This window comes from Chrysochloris asiatica, unplaced genomic scaffold (assembly GCF_000296735.1).
Source record: "Chrysochloris asiatica unplaced genomic scaffold, ChrAsi1.0 scaffold00031, whole genome shotgun sequence".
Lineage (NCBI taxonomy): Eukaryota > Metazoa > Chordata > Mammalia > Afrosoricida > Chrysochloridae > Chrysochloris > Chrysochloris asiatica.
The window spans coordinates 16,770,970-16,782,031 of NW_006408549.1; the positions used below are offsets into that span (position 1 = coordinate 16,770,970).

The 11,062-nt window shown below is 35.5% G+C and overlaps 2 pseudogenes; both read right to left on the minus strand.

The window, feature by feature from the left end:
• Window positions 1-399: 399 nt before the first annotated feature.
• Window positions 400-1,188, minus strand: LOC102825705 (annotated as a pseudogene).
• An 8,668-nt stretch (window positions 1,189-9,856) lies between these two features.
• On the minus strand, window positions 9,857-10,388 carry LOC102833602 (annotated as a pseudogene).
• Between the last annotated feature and the right edge of the window lie 674 nt (window positions 10,389-11,062).

Sequence of the window (11,062 nt, forward strand, 5' to 3'; positions counted from 1 at the left end):
ATATTCTCCTCTAAGACCATAACTCAAATGTATCAATTCTTCTACGGTGTTTCTTATTCACTTTCCACTTTTGCATGCATATGAGGTTATTAAAAATAACCTGGAGATTACATGATAGAGTTTTAGGTCAGGTGCATCTTAGTCCTCAAACCGACGTCTTTGTACATCAACACTTTAAAGAGGTCTTATGTAGCAGATTTACCTAATGCAATACATTGTTTAATTTCTTTTTTTTTTTTTCTTTTTTTAATGACCCAATGCTTTATTAACATGCTAGGAATAAGCCGGTACAAAATACATTTTTTAAAATCACTAAGTTATACAAATGCCTCTTCTCTCCCCTGCTCACTTTCCCCAGTCCCCACATATCTGTGCTTTCCTGACAATTCCTAAGTTAACTCAACTTTTCTGGGCCTCCTGCCATAGCTGGAGCAAGGGGTCATCGGTCCTGAGGGCAAAAGTTAGAGTGCATTGTTGATAATGTTTTGGGTCACATTCAAGGTTTCAGTCACTTTGCCAATAGGTGTGCCTGGTCCACCCCAGAGCCAGAGGCCTCAAAGCCCAGGTCCATGAAGTGCACATGCAGGTGATAATAGGAGGGCTGGTAGTGCAGGTACACAAGCAGGTGGTCCTCCTTCACCTGATAGTGCTGCAGGATGACTTCCTGACCCTCCTGGAGGATGTTCCTAAGTAGTGGCAAGTGCTCTGGAATCAGATGGCAATCAGCTGCAGGTCATCAAGTTGCTGTTGTTCCACTAGAGGTCAGAGATGAGGACAAAACCCTTGGAGGGATCTGGGTTCTCGAAAATAAGCCAGTCAGCTTCAGCCTTCTTCTCGAAAATGTTATATACCCACTGAATACTGAGGCTTGGAAACTCTAAGTAGGACAAAATGATGTTCTTGTAACCATCTTGTTTCTCGCATCAGCTGGAGGTCCTGGCACAGGTACATTTGCAGGTGTTTCTCTGTGGCAGGGCAAATGGTTTTGTCCCACGCAGACTCCCTCAGCATTTTTTGCACTCTAAAGCCACAGAAGTGTAAGAGAACAGGGGCAGAAGTACCATTTCCAATGCCTGCTTCCTTTTGTCCTGAGCTGAGGACTTCCACCTGTCCCACATCCCATTCGTCCTTTCTCTTGGTTGGTGAGGAGATGAGTCCACCATGTTGTAGGACAGAGGATATGGCCATTGTTTGATTTCTTGACTGCTGCTTCCATGAGTGTTGATGGTTGATCCAAGCAAAATGAAGTCTTTGACAACTTCAACATTTTCTACATTGATATGGATGTTGTTTATTGGTCCACTGGTAAGGATTTTTGTTTTCTTTACATTGAGATATATCCCATACCAAAGGTGGTGGTCTTTGATTTTCTTCAGTAAGTATTTTAAGTCTTCTCAATTCAGCAAGCAAGGTTGTATCATCTGCATATTACAGATTGTTAGTGAGTCTCCTCTAATCCTTGTATCACATTTTTCTTCATGTAATCCAGCTTCTCAGATTATTTGTTCGGTATACACATTGAATAAAATACAGTGAAAGAATACAACCCTGGTGTGCACCTTTCCTAATTTCAGACCATTCTGTGTTCTCTTGTTCTGTTCAAACAACTGCCTCTTGATCTATGTACACATTTCGTATGAGCACAATTTAGTGTTCTGGAAATCTCATACTTCACAATGTTTTCCATAGCTGGTGTACCTTTATAGATATGTATATATTTAATTCATGTGTGTGTTAAGAGCCTTGGAGTTGGTTCCAATTCATAGCCACCTTGTATAAGGTTTTCAAGGAGAAGCTGGTGGGTTTGGACTTCTGACCTTGTGATTTGCAGTCCAGTGTTAGTCCTATAGTGCCTCATCAAAAGATCCCCTATTTAACAAAATTGTTAAATATTAAATTGCCCATCTCTGAATAGAGAGGAAATCAGAAAAGGAACTAGATCAAGAAAAAGGTGGAGGTTTGCCTGCCTAACTAGCAGACAAAAATGATTTTATAGTATGAAGTTAACAAAAATAAAAAATTTAAATACAGCATGTGGCTGAACTTCCAAATAAGATAAAGCCAATGAGGTTCATTTTTTTTTCTGGATACTTTAATAGAACATCCAAAAGAGGCCTGCACTGGGCATTAAATGAACTCCATGCAACTAAGGGACTCTTCAACCATTAGCCTTAACCTTTACATTTCAATTAAATAGTAAATCTACTATTATTTTTGTCATCATCTCTGTTACCATCTTCAAATGCTTTTTAGTGATTTGAATCTAGTATTCTTGGCTTTGAGAAGTGGAAGAGTTTTCCAGGAAAATAAAAACTTGAAGAGAACATGTATTTGTGTTTTTGCTTGAGGCATAAAGTAGTTTCTCCTCTCTCCGATTTCAAATTAGTTGATGCTTATTAATGTGCTGCTTGAAAGTAACTCACTGAAAATAATACTAAATAATATATTGTATTTTTAAAATAAGTCATTTATATTCATGATTTCCAACAGGGAAGTAATGCCTTTGTGTTTTTCAAATATTCAAAGACAGAAAATTATATGTCTCGAGCCTTGGTAATAGGCAATCTGATATAAATTACATGGCCCTTAAATTTCTTTATGTTAGTCTACTTAAGAAATTAGTTCACTTATACTGGGGAAGCAACAGAAAAAAATCATTTAAAATGTAAAAGATTATAAACTTGATTTGTAATCTTAAAACCGTATTAGATTCTTGGGTATTTTATTTGCATAAAAATGCTACAATTTAAAAATGTACTTAATTGATATTGAGATGATTTAAAGGAAATTTTTTTGTTGTTGTTTAATAAGGTTGATTGTGTCATTTACTTTCATTTATTTACCCATCTAAAATATGTAGATGAAAATAATGGAAAATAGATCAGCTTGCATTTCTACATTCTTCTTTACTAATCCAAGGGAGAACAATAATTCAATAAACAAAATACAAAATAAAAAATAAAAAATTTAAATACAGCATGTGGCTGAACTTCCAAATAAGATAAAGCCAATGAGGTTCATTTTTTTTCTGGATACTTTAATAGAACATCCAAATCATTTGGTGTTTCTCCTATTATTTAAACATGGCTAGACACTCAAATATTAGAATTATAGTAAGGTGGTAACTTTTTTGGACTCAGTTCAAGAATATGATAATATAAAACACAGGGCTCATGCTACTGTAACACTTCACAATCTTCCCTTGATATACTTCCTTACTGACTCTACCAGAGAGAAAACAGAGAGGCAGAGACAGAGCAAGTGAGAGAGAGAATTTACTTTCTATTTTACTAATATGCATGATATGTATATTAGAAATATATATATGGATAATATATGTATAATCTTTAAATATTATATTAAATTATATAAGTATAATCTTAAAACATCTTTATCCCACTTACCATTATCTTAGAAATTATTTAAATCTATGATTTATGAGATTAATTCCCAAATCTATAAAATATATAGCTCTCCCAGAACTACTCAATGCATCAGTTACAAATAAGAGGAGTAAAACTGGCTCTTTTTATCCAGCATCTGTTCATGATGTCCTGTTTGAATGCTTTGATTCTTCCCTGTTATATACTATGGAGTCCTGATGTGGTGCTGTAAGATAATGTACTAGAGCTCAAGGTCAATTTGCACCTTGAGGTGGTGGTTCAACCCACCAGCCAATCCTTGAAACCCTATACAAGGTCTCCATAAATTGGAATTGACTCAACAGCACTTAACAACATGTACCACAGTCAAGTTACTTTCCATACCAAAATATTCTCTAAGATTTCATTGTTGTAGATTTCTGCCACTTCAAGTTTTCCTATTCTCTCCAACCCTGAAACTTTTTATTCCAACTTTACAGTACTATTTGCAAGGCCACACATTTATTTCCCATGTTTCCAAGTCCAAAATTTTCCTTATATTCCCTCTTCTGCGAGCTTTATCTAAACTCCATTTCTTCACATTTGCTGGAAAAATTAATCACAGTTCTCCCCCCTCCTCCCCCATATACCTTTGAGCAGCCTGAATATATTTGTATGTTTTTCTCTTGGAAGACTTCAGGAAATCTGTCAGTAAGGACTGGCTCCAACTTTTCTATTCGCATGGCCTTGCACATTGCCAAATAGGACTTGAACATATGAATGAATGTTCATCCATGAATGAGTAATAAATATAATAGTACAAATTAATAATAACAGAAAAAAGGTGTGATTTAATATATTCCCAGTGCCTAGTACCTTACCAAGTGCTTTGCAAATGCTAAATGATTATTGAACTTAAGAGGAATCATATTAAGTATGTTCTTTTCTTTTTTTTTTTTTTTTCAGAAAAGTAACTGAAGCCCAGAATTGCTAAGCAACGTATCCAATGTTACTTTAAGGTCTCCATTCTTCCAGACACACACTGTACTGCTGTTCTATACTGAAATTAAGAGGAGACACTTTATCACAACAAATGAAAGGTTTTACTATTTCTTGGTAAAAAAAAGAAGCATATTTTGTAATTTCCTCCAGACCATTCAAGTACACTTAAGGAATGATTGTTAGTATTATGTTGTCCTCTAAAGTACAATCACAACGATGACGTCAAAGAAAAAACTTCCAATGAAACCAGGTAAGACTAAGTTACTTAGTTTATGTTAATCAAAATAACAGGTAGTGTGAAAAAATGACTTTTGAATTATAAGATGTATTTATTTTATTTATTAAGATCTAAATAATTGAATAAAAGCAGTTATGTTTGCCACTACAAAGTTTTTCATTAAGTACCTTTAGTAGGGAAACATTTTTTTTGTTATCATGTAAGGAGTTTCTCTAGAACAATTAATCTTTGCTCTGAGAAGAACGGTTTTCATGATTCATTACTAGTTTCAAGGTTTTGTGTTTCTGCTATATCTCAACGTTATTCTTTGTTCCATTTAGTAGTAGTTAAGTGCCGTCGAGTCAGTTGCCACCCATAGCGACCCTGCATAGGGTTTCCAAGGAGCCACTGGTGCTTGAACCACTGAGCTTGTACGTCAAACGACTTTGTAGTCTGGCGCATTAACCCACAGCGCCACACTAGGACTCCTTGTTCCATTTAGATCACCACAAAATAGAGAGAGGCTATGATTTTAGTATGTCTTTATTGTTGTGTTTTATTAATAAAAACTGAAAATAATTAGATTTCTTTTCAAGTTTTAGACTTCTAGACGTCAATGACGCATACTTCCACAATCATTTTTTCTACTTATTTATTCATAGATATTTTTGAACATCTAATATGTTTATAGCACTGTACTCAGCAGAAGGCTATAGATAATGGATTTCAATTAGACTGAACAGAAACAAGGGCAAGGTATAAAAAACATTTGGTATGCAACTCATAGAAAATGTTGATATAAAGAATTAGAGTTTCCCTGAAACTCCTCACTGGATAAGTTAGATGGACAATTTAGGAAGAAGATCAGACTGGAACTATGATTCTTCTGACCACTATGAAAGTCATTTTATCTGATGTCTTAAGAATGACTATAGAGAGGTGTTCCTTTATTACAATTTTTCATCCTCTAAAAGCATAGACATTCTACATTCAAATTCTTTTTTTTTTTTTCCTTGTGGTTGTTGTAACTAATAGCAGCAGATATGAAGAATCCTACCAGGGAAATGGTCTGACATTTCTTCACAACTCCTACAAAGATTGTATATTAATAAAAATGTATTACTTCTTAGTTCAACCAGACCATTACAGACCATGGGTCTCAGTTACAAAATCCTAAACTTTAATATTGTTATTTCCAAGTTTGCTTTAAAGTCTCTTTCTTTTTACCACTGACACTATGTGGTGGTGGTGTGCGGTGGAGTTGTTTCCGACTCATAGTGACCCTGTACAGAGTTTCTGAGCCTGTAAATCTTTACGAGAGCAGAAAGCCTCATTTTTCTCCCATGGAAGAGCTGATAAGCACAGGCTCTTTCTAAGGTTGAAGGGTATACACTCAACACATAATAAAATGACCTAATGTTTAATTCAGTGACGTAAGTTTTCTCAAACTCTGAAGCTTATATGAAACTATTTGGAATTTCTTCAAGTGTCCTTAATCAGTAAGTTAGAATAGAAATTTCAAAAACGACTAGTAGTTCTAGAAATCAGAAATAACTCCTATTGGGGAGTTCTTTGATTCTCAATTGAAGGAAACAGATGAATATTACTTTTTTTCTATATGAATCCAACATTGTGAATGTTTTATATGATTTTAAGGCTGTCATAAATCTTTAGAAGACTTATTATTCAAACCAAGATTCCTCCTAGAAAATAGTAAGAAAAATAAAATTATTATATTGAAAATTGCAAAATCCACTACATGGATTGTGATTCCTAATTAATAAATAAGTAACTAAATACCCAAAATCATACTCATCAGCAATAGTGGTTGTTAGTATGTTTTGCTAGGGGAAAGATCTTTACAAGAAAGAAAAAAGAGCTAAATATATAAAATTTGCTAACTTCTTATTTATTTATTTATTTATTCCTTCCTTTTGAAATTAGTGCCATCTTATGTCATCACTAATTCATCCCAACAACTTGCCTCTGAAATAAAATGTGAAAATATTAAAAATATTGGAAAACTTTTTAGTAGATTGTTTCAGGATTCTAAAACTCATGGATTCTTAAAAACATTAAGATACAAACCTTACAGTTATTAACAACAAATGCCACAACATTTTTTGTCTGAGACAAAGAAATCTCATGTAGTTGAAATAATTTAAAAGAACAAAGGGTGAAGAACCTATTATGTAATATTATCTTTGGTCGAAAATAAGATCTTTATTGAATAGCTCCTTCTGGCTAATAATTTTCCATGTGTTTTAAATATTTTTTTCATTGCCTTGAAAAACAAGTTACTAATTAATGTAGCTTTTCTTTCATATTTTGGAATGTTATCCGGAGGCACCAGTCCCTTGAGAAGGACATCATGCTTGATAAAGTGAAGGGTCACTGAAAAAGTGGGAGACCCCCAACATGATGGATTGACACAGTGGCATTAGCAATGGGTTCAAGCATGGCAGTGATTATGAGGCTAGTCGACACCAGGTGGTGTTTCCTTCTGTTGTACAAAAGGCTGCTATAGGTTCGAACCGACTTGACAACGTCTAACAACAATTAATGTAGGCCTGTGAAGAAAGGGATGAATGTTTGAGTTTTAGCAAAGTGTTTGTTATACAGTATTACCACAACATATTCTATGTTTCATATGCTCTTTATGCTGCCTATATATATGTTTCTATAGTTACCTCTTCATCCAACTATATGAACCAGTTGTTTAAAACCCTCTTCACTTTTCTGAAACCTAAATACTTTCCCTGCTATAAAGGGATCTGACCCATTGTATTGCATAAAGGTAACAGAGACAAGATAGTTGACTCATCTTACTGATTATTTGTCCTCTATTTGCACTTCCCTTATCATCTTTCTTAAAGTTGTTGTTATTGTGAAGTGCCATCGAGTTGGTTCTGACTCACAGTGACCTTGTATAGGGTTTCCAAGAAGCAGCTGGTGAGCTTGAACCTTTGACCTTGCAGTTCAAAGGGCTTTGTTGTCTGGCACATTAGCCCACAGTGCCACACCAGGCCTCCATTTCTTACAGTGACAAGTGAAAATATTTCTATTAGAGATTCCACAAGGTGCTCACTCAAAAGATTTCACCTTGTCTTCCATCTACTTTATTAACTCTTTCTCATAAGCAATCAAATGCAGTGTGTATAAGTTTTTTCATCAAAGAAGCTAAACAAAATCCAAAAAATAAAACAAAGGAAATAAAAAGAAATCTTACCCAGATTCATAATCTCTTTTTCTTACCTCTATTGAAAATATCTTGAGTCAACTTTTTAGAATTGTCTCTACATTGATGCTTGCAACAAACAATCTGATTCTTGAGGCTGTGTACATAAGCACTATGTTGTTGGGTGCTCTGGAGTGGATTCTGACTCAAGGAGACCCTGTATAGGGTGTCCTAGGGTGTAAACCTTCATGGAAGCAAAAAAAACACATCTTTCTCCTGCTTATACTCTATGAGTTTTACTGCTAGCCTCAAGGTCAGCAGTTTGAAACTACCAGCCATTCCATGGGAGAAAGGTGAGACTTTCTGCTCCTGTAATGATTTACATCCTCAGAAACCCTATGCAGGGTCACTATTAATCGGAACCAACTCCACAGCACAACACCACCACCCTTTAAAGGTGAGTTTTGCAGTTATCAACATGTGCCTCTTTGGTAACATTACTTGCATTTGAACCTTGATTCTACTTACGATGAATTATCTGGGTGCAAATTTATTACAAGAAACGCTCCTCCTCACAGGTCCAGCCTAAAGAAAGCACTCAGTTTCTATTGCTTATTTTCCAATGACTGGGGTACTACCAAACCTGATACATGACTTCTTCACCATGTTGTATACATTTATTATACAAATATGATCAAAAGTAATATCTTTGGATTATTGATTGAGGGTGAATGGGGCTGAAATTCGCTTCTGGAAATGTCATGAGAAGTGCCTGGCATATGCACAATCATACTACATAGTACTCTTTCACATCATTTCATAATTCATGCCTGTCTAATGTGCATGCTCATTATTTGTGTGCTATTTATGAAAAATATGCATTTTGTAATAACTTTCACATGAAGCTACCTTCTATATTGTGAGCACTTCCAAATATACATTTCCAATGATTCTCCAGAGTTCCACAGCTTTATGATTCTATTTGAAGTTCAAACTCGATTTTAAAAGTGTAGATTCTATAACCAGAACTAAGTTCAAAATATGGTTCTATCACTTACTAACTGTGTGAGTTTGAGCATTCTTACATTCTTTAATTTATAAGATTGTAATGATAATAATAATATCTGGAGCTGTAAGGATCAAATAAATTAATGTATATAACAATGCTTAGAATAGTGCCAGGCATTCAGTAAATACTATGCAAGTGTTATTTATTCTGTCCTCTTAGATAATCCACAGTCAAATCAAAGTCATCTTCCTTCCAATCCCAACATTCTCTTTTTATAAGAAGCAGCATACTATCAAGTTAGTTGGCCATATTCAATATTTGATTTCTTCCATTTCCTCATCTTCATATCCAACCCATTACCAGAAACTTGTCAATAGTGTCATCCTTGGACCAAGGGAATAGGGGCTTCTATCCTGGGTCCTGCTCTAACCTTCTGTTAGCTGGACTTCTCCACAGTAGTGAGGAATTCTTAGGCACAAAAGTTTATGTCATACTGGTGATATAACTACTCCTTTCTTAACTCCTAGAAATTTGTCTGCATACCTAGCACCAAAGATTGTCTGCTTAAATGATTTTCTTTCCACTTGGTGTTCAGCCTCCCATCATTTTAGAAGGTACCTAAATATTCAGTAGAAGGAAGGAGAATTAAATGGAAGCATTTCAAGACACTTAATAGGGGGTTACAGAACTGTATATCCCCTTGCCACCCCCAACACACAAAGTATGTCAGTTAAGATATAGAGACAATATGTATTTTAAAACACTTTATCTACATGTCTTAACAAAGTTAGCGAGTGATATGCTAAAGTTCACCTGAAATAGTGAGCATTCTTCCAGTAATGTTAACATTTTTTTTAAAGTCTTTAAAACATTTTTTAAAATATATGCATTTATGACATAATATGTGATATACTTTATAATGAAGACAAAATATCTATATCTATTTTTCTGCATTTCATTGAGAAAATAACATTGGCTTCCTATGAGAATTATGAAATTAGCTTACCATGGATTCCCCTAACTCATTCAACCATCACTTAGTGTTTTGTTTTTTATGATAGTTAACAATAGGCTTATTGAGCTATGCCTTAGTACAGGTGCTGGGGTTTGCCCATGGTGCTCTTGATGTACAAAGCCCGGACATTCTGCCAATTCTTCTTTAGCAGTTAAACCAGAAAGTTGACAGCCAAGTGGATGTTGTAAATGAGCTCATCATCTGTCATCTTCACATGTCCAACAGCCACTGCTAGACACAGCACCTTCTTCATCTGGAACGTGATGGTGGACTTCACCTCATAGACTTTAGCCACCATATTCTTATTGGGGTAAACAGGGAAGGAAATTTCCCAGCCATATTCAGACCTGGTCCCAGGATCCTTGGGATTTTCTTGATCAGAGACTCAGAGGTCAAAAAGTCATCATACTTCTTGGCCAGCTTTTTGACCAGCTTCTTATTCTTGTTGAGTTTCTTGAGCGCCTCAAGGTCCATGTGAGGGATTTCTACAGTCTTTGCTTTATCACAATGCTGCTGGTCCCCAAGGACACACACCGAGAACTTGGGGCGGGGGGTGGACCTGCAGCCTGACGGTGCCAAGAAGCGTTTATCCTTCTGAGGGTCATAGCCCTTCAAGCTGATCTGCGTCTCCACCATCTCTAAAAACTTCCGTTGCTTGCTATGGTTCCCATGCAGTACTTCCCACACCACCTTGTAGAGGGTATCACAAGAGACTTTGCTCATGATGCCTAGCGCCGCAGCCACCGGAAAAGAGACTTTGTTTTTTATTGGTATGACAGACATTTTTTTCTGGAACTATGTATCTAATTTGCTTATTCTTGTGATTTTTAATAAATGTACTCAATCAGATGGGACCACTCTGAGTCAAAATTGACTCAATGACACACAGCAAACCCACCAAAATGTCTAAAAATCATTTTGAAAAATGGGGACAACACCAAATGCTGGGGGAGATACAAAGAAACTGGATCTTGTGCACATTGATGGTTAGATTGCAAAAGGAAAAAATAAAATAAGGCAATGTCTTACAGAATTAAAAGTGTGTTTGCAATACACACAACCCAAATTTGCACGTTTGGGAATTTATCTCAGAGACGTGCACATTTATGTCAACATACAAACATAGACACAAGGATCATAGAATAATTTTGTCATAAGAACAAAACTTGGAAATAAACTAATTGTTCATCAACAAATGACTAAGTAAACTGTGGAAAACTGCAATAATAGAAATAAAACAGCATTCTTCTGATGCACATGACAACTTGAATGGATCTCA